The 5842-nt window shown below is 38.7% G+C and overlaps 1 pseudogene; it reads left to right on the top strand.

The window, feature by feature from the left end:
- The first annotated feature begins 2983 nt into the window (after positions 1 to 2983).
- LOC126012729 (uncharacterized) lies at positions 2984 to 3137 on the top strand (annotated as a pseudogene).
- Positions 3138 to 5842: the final 2705 nt, after the last annotated feature.

The raw sequence follows: 5842 nt of genomic DNA, 5'->3' as shown, positions 1-5842 counted from the left end.
GCCTGCGCTAGCCTTGGACGGACCGCGGTTCGATCCCCCGGTGTCCCATATGGTCCCCCAAGCCAGGAGCAACTTCTGAGTGCATAGCCAGGAGTAATCCCTGAGCGTTACTGGGTGTGGCCCAAAAACAACAACAACAACAAAAAAAGAGACAGAGTGGCAAAATGGGATCAAAAAGATGAACCCAACCTTCTACTGCCTACAAGAAACACACCTGAATACTCAGAACAAACATAGACTCAAAATCAAAGGCTGGAGGAAAATCACCCAAGTGAACAACACCCTTAAAAAAGCTGCAGTGGCCATATTAATATCTGATGACACCAAGTTTAGACTCAGAAAAGTTGAAAGGGACAAAGTTGGACACTTCATACTAATTAGGAATATGTGAAACAGGAAGAACTCAGACTACTAAACATATATGCACCCAATGAGAGACCAGCAGATTATCTAATACAATTATTGACCAATTTGAAAGAGGACATCAATAATAACACAATAATTGTGGGAGACCTCAACATGGCCCTGTCAACACTTGATAGGTCAACCAGACTGAAACCCAACAAAAATATACTAGCCCTGAAAAAAGAAATGGAAGAAAGAGGCCTAGTGTGTGTGTGTGTGTGTGTGTGTGTGTGTGTGTGTATTTATATATACACTCCATCCCCAGAAACCTGGATATACATTCTTCTCCAATGTACATGGGTCATTCTCCAGAATAGACCATATAGGCCATATACTGGCACATAAAACATACCTCCAAAAAATCAAGAAGATAGAAATTTTGCAGGCTACCTTTACTGCCCACAAAGCTCTGAAATTAGATGCGAACTACAAAGGGAAACAGAAGGAAAAAATTAACAACTGGAAATTAAATAGCCTGCTACTGAAAAACCAGTGGGTCTGAGATGAAATCAAAGAGGAAATCAAAACTTTTCTGGAAACAAATGACAATGAAGACACAAACTATCAGAATCTATGGGTCACAGCAAAATGTTACTGAGAGGAAATTTTATAGTTTGCAAGCAAACATCAGGAAGGAAGAAGGGGCATAACTGAGCAGCTTAATGATGCAGCTTATAAAACTATAAAATGATCAACAAAAGGAACCAAAAATAGGGAGACAGAAAGAAATCACAAAGCTTAGAGCAGAAATCAATAAAGTGGAAACCCAAAAAACAACCCGAAAGATCAACAAAATTAGAGGTTGGTTTTGAAAAAATAATCAAGATTGATAGACCATTGGCAAAAGACACAAAGAAAGAGAGAAACTTGATAACCCGTATTAAAAATGAAAAGGGGTGGGTGGAGAGATAGCACAGCGGCATTTGCCTTGCAAGCAGTCGACCCAGGACTTACGGTGGTTGGTTCAAATCCCTGGCACCCCATACAGTCTCTTATACCTGTCAGGAGCTATTTCTGAGCAGATAACCAGAAGTAACCCCTGAGCACTGCCATGTGTGGTCCAAAAACAAAACAAAGCAAAAAAAAAAAAAAAGAAAGAAAAGAAAAGAAATGAAAAGGGGGAGATTACTACAGATATTACAGAGATTCAAAGGGTAATCAGAGACTACTTTGAGAAACTATATACCACTTAACATGAGAACCTGGAAGAAATGGATAAATTCTTGGACTCTTATACCCCTCAATGGCTGAGTAAGGAGGATGTAGCATATATAATCACACCCATCACTATTGAGGAAATTAAAATACAAATCAAATGTCTGCCAAAAAAGAAAAGCCAAGGCCCAGATGGATATACTAATAAATTCTTTCAAATCTTTAAAGAGGAACTACTACCAATTCTGGCCAGGCTCTTTCATGAAATTGAAAAAACGAGAACACTTCCAAACAGCTTTTAAGAAGCCAATATCACTTTGCTACTAAAAACTGACAGAGATGCTGCCAAAAAAGAAAAGTAGAGAACAATATCCCTGATGAACACAGATGCAAAGATCCTCAACAAAATGCTGACAAACAGGATCTAATGCCAGATCATTCACTACGATCAAGTAGGTTTCATCCCAGAAATGCAAGGATGGTTTAAAACCCGTATATCTGTCAACATAATACACAACATCAACAAGAAAAATAAAAATCACATGGTGATATCAATAGACTCAAAGAAAGCATTGATAAGATTCAAAACCCATTCTTCATAAAAAAAAAAACTCTCCAGAGAGTGGGAGTGAAAGAAATCTTTTTCAATACAGTTAAGGCCATCTACCACAAGCCAATGGGAAATATAATCCTCAATGGAGAAAAACTAAAAGCCTTTCCTCTAAATTCTGGTTCAAGACATGGCTGTCCTCTCTCACCACTCCTATTCAACATCGTACTGGAAGTACTTGCTATAGCCATTAGGCAAGAAAAAGATATCAAGGAAATCCAGATAGGAAAGGAAGAAGTCAAGCTCTCACTATTTGCAGATGATATGATACTCTACTTAGAAAACCCCAAAGACTACCAAAAAGCTTCTAGAACAATAGATTCATATAGAAATGTGACTGGCTACAAAATTACCACAGAGAAATCAATGGCCTTTTATACACTAATAACGATAGGGAAGAAATGACATTAAGAAAACAACCCCATTCACATTAGTGCCACACAACCTCAAATATTTTGAAGTCATCTTGACCAAAGATGTGAAGGACCTATACAAATAAAACTATAAAACCCTGTTTCAAGATATAGGAGAGAACACTAGAAAATGGAAAAACATAGCCTGCTCATGGATTGGCAGGATTAACATCATTAAAATGGCAATATTCCTCAAAGCATTATACAGATTTAATGTGACCCCTCTGAAGATACCCATGACATTCTTCAAAGAAATGGATCAAACACTTCTGAAATTTAATTGGAACAGTAAACATCCTCGAATAGCTAAAGCCTCTTTGGGAAAAGGAAAATGGGAGGCATTACTTTCCCCAAGTTTAACTGTATTACAAAGCAATAGTTATCAAAACAGCATGGTATTAGACTTAGCTGACAGGGGAGATACCATGATCACAAAGGTGGTTTCCCCAGGGCGAGGCTTATTCATTGCACTCCGGATGTGCTGACCCCTGTGATTTCCCCAAATGTGAGAAACACGACTGCATAATTTGTGGTACTGGAGCATTTGCGCTCTCCCCTGAGGGGGGGGGGAACCAGCATAGTACTGGAATATAGACAGACCCTCAGATCAGTGGAATAGGCTTGAGTACTCAGAGAATGTTCCCCAGACATACAATCACCTAATATTTGATAAAGAGGCAAGAAAACCTAAATGGAGCAGGGAAAGCCTCTTCAACAAGTGGTGTTGGCACAACTGGCTAGCCACTTGCAAAAAAGCAAACATAGACCCCCAGCTAACATCGTGTACAAATGGATTAAAGACCTTGATATCAGACCTGATATCATATAGAAGAACATGTAGGTAAAACACTCCATGACATTGAGACTAAAGGCATCTTCCAGGAGGAAACTGCACTCTACAAACAAGTGGAAGCAGAGATAAACAGATGGGAATATATCAAGCTTCTGCACCTCAAAGAAAACAGTGACCAGGATGCAAGTGCCACGGTTGGCTCTTGTGGGAGAAATTATTCACCCAATACCCATCAGATAAGGGGCTAATATTCAAAATATAGAAGGCACTGAAAGAGCTTTACAAGGAAAAATATCATCTAATCCCATCAAAAAATGGGGAGAAGTAATGAACAGCCACTTAGACAAAGAAGAAATAAAAATGGCCAAAAGGCACATGAAAAAATGCTCCACATCACTAATCATCAGGGAGATCTAAATCAAAACAACTATGAGGTACCATCTCATGCCACAGAGATTGGCACACATCACAAAGAATGAGAACAATCAGTGTTGGAGGGGATGTGTAGAGAAAGGAACTCATATCCACTGCTGGTGGGAATGCCTTCTAGTCCAACCTTTATAGAAAACGATATAGAGATTCCTCCAAAAACTGGAAATTGAGCTACTATATGATCTAGCTATACCACTCCTAGGGATATATGCTAGGAACACAAAAAATGCAATACAAAATTCTCTTCCTCACACCTATACTCATTGCAGCGCTATTTACAATAGCCAGACTTTGGAACAACCAAGATGCCCTTCAACAGATGAATGACTAAAGAAGCTGTGAAAACAATGGAATATTATGCAGCAGTTAGGAGAAATGAAGTCATGAAATTTTCTTATACATAGATGTATATGAAATCTATTATTTGAGTGAAATAAGTCTGAGGCAAAGAGATAGACACAGAATACTCACTCTCAAATATGGGTTTTAAGAAAAATAAAGGACTGCTTTGCAATAATTATCAGAGACAAAAGAGAAGAGGGTGGATGGTCCAGCTCATGACATGAAGCTCACTCCAAAGTTATGAGTGTAGTGAGAGAAATAACTACATTGAGAACTCTCATAACAATGTGAATGAATGAGGGAAGTAGAAAGCCTGTCTAGAGCACAGGTTGGGGTGGGGTGGGGAGGAGGAAGATTTGGGACATTGGTGATTGGAATGTTGCACTGGTGAAGGGGGATGTTCTTTACATGACTGAAACCCAACCACAATCATGTTTGTAATCAAGGTGTTTAAATAAATATATTTAAAAATAAAAAATTATGTATGCATCAACTCTAAAACCCTGACTCTGCCAACTTTTTGGTAAATAAAGATAAATTAATTTATTTTACACTAAATTAACTCACATACCAAGATGTGATTATCAAGAGAAGAATGAAAATTTTATATTTAGGATTTAAAAACAAATTTTATTTCAAAAACAAATAAGAAAAAACTTAGGTACAGATCAATATCGCTAATGAATACAGATGCAAAGATCCTCAACAAAATCCTGGCAAATAGGATTCAATGCCTTATTAAGAAGATCATCCACTATGATCAAGTAGGTTTCATCCCAGGAATGCAAGGATGGTTTAACATCCATAAATCTATTAACATAATACAAAACATCAACAACAACAAAAATAGAAATCACATGATCATATCAATAGACACAGAGAAAGCATTTGATAAGGTCCAACACCCATTCTTGATCAAAACTCTCAGCAAGATGGGAATGGAAGGAACCTTTTTCAATATAGTTAAGGCCATCTACCACAAGCCAGAAGCAAATATTGTCCTCAATGGAGAAAAACTGAAAGCCTTTCCTCTAAATTCTGGCACAAGACAAGGCTGTCCTCTCTCACCACTCCTATTCAACATAGCACTGGAAGTACTCGATATGGTGATTAGGCAAGAAAAAGATATCAAGGGAATCCAGATAGGAAAGGAAGAAATCAAGCTCTCGCTGTTTGCAGATGACATGATACTCTACCTAGAAAACCCTAAAGTCTCTACAAAAAAGCTTCTAGAAACAATAGACTTATATAGCAATGTGGCAGGCTACAAAATTAACACACAAAAATCAATGGCCTTTCTATACACCAATAGTAATAAGGAAGAAATGGATTTTGGGGCTTCCCGGGGCTTGCTTCAACCTGGGAACTTTGATCTTCTCTGGCATTCATCCCCTGATGGCTTGCCTTGGCTGAGGTGAGTATTTCTGGACCAGAGTTGCAGATAAAGCTGACTGCTGGGCCGCTTAGGCTCGGCAGACGTTTTGGGGCCTCCCCCAGCTTGCTTCTTCTCCCGCATTAATCCCTTGAGGGTGTGCCTCAGCTGAGGTGTGTCTGCTGGCCCCCTTAAGCCTACCTATAAGGGGTAGAAGCAGAAGAGCGCGGCCATGAAGCAAAGCTCCACCTAGCCAATGAATACCACCACAACATGTAGAAAAACTCACAAATTAATAAAAAAATCTCCCTCAAATTTTT

This window comes from Suncus etruscus, chromosome 6 (assembly GCF_024139225.1).
Source record: "Suncus etruscus isolate mSunEtr1 chromosome 6, mSunEtr1.pri.cur, whole genome shotgun sequence".
In the NCBI taxonomy this organism is placed as follows: Eukaryota; Metazoa; Chordata; class Mammalia; order Eulipotyphla; family Soricidae; genus Suncus; species Suncus etruscus.
Note: the sequence above shows the minus strand (reverse complement) of the source record. Positions and strands in the feature narration are given on the sequence as shown.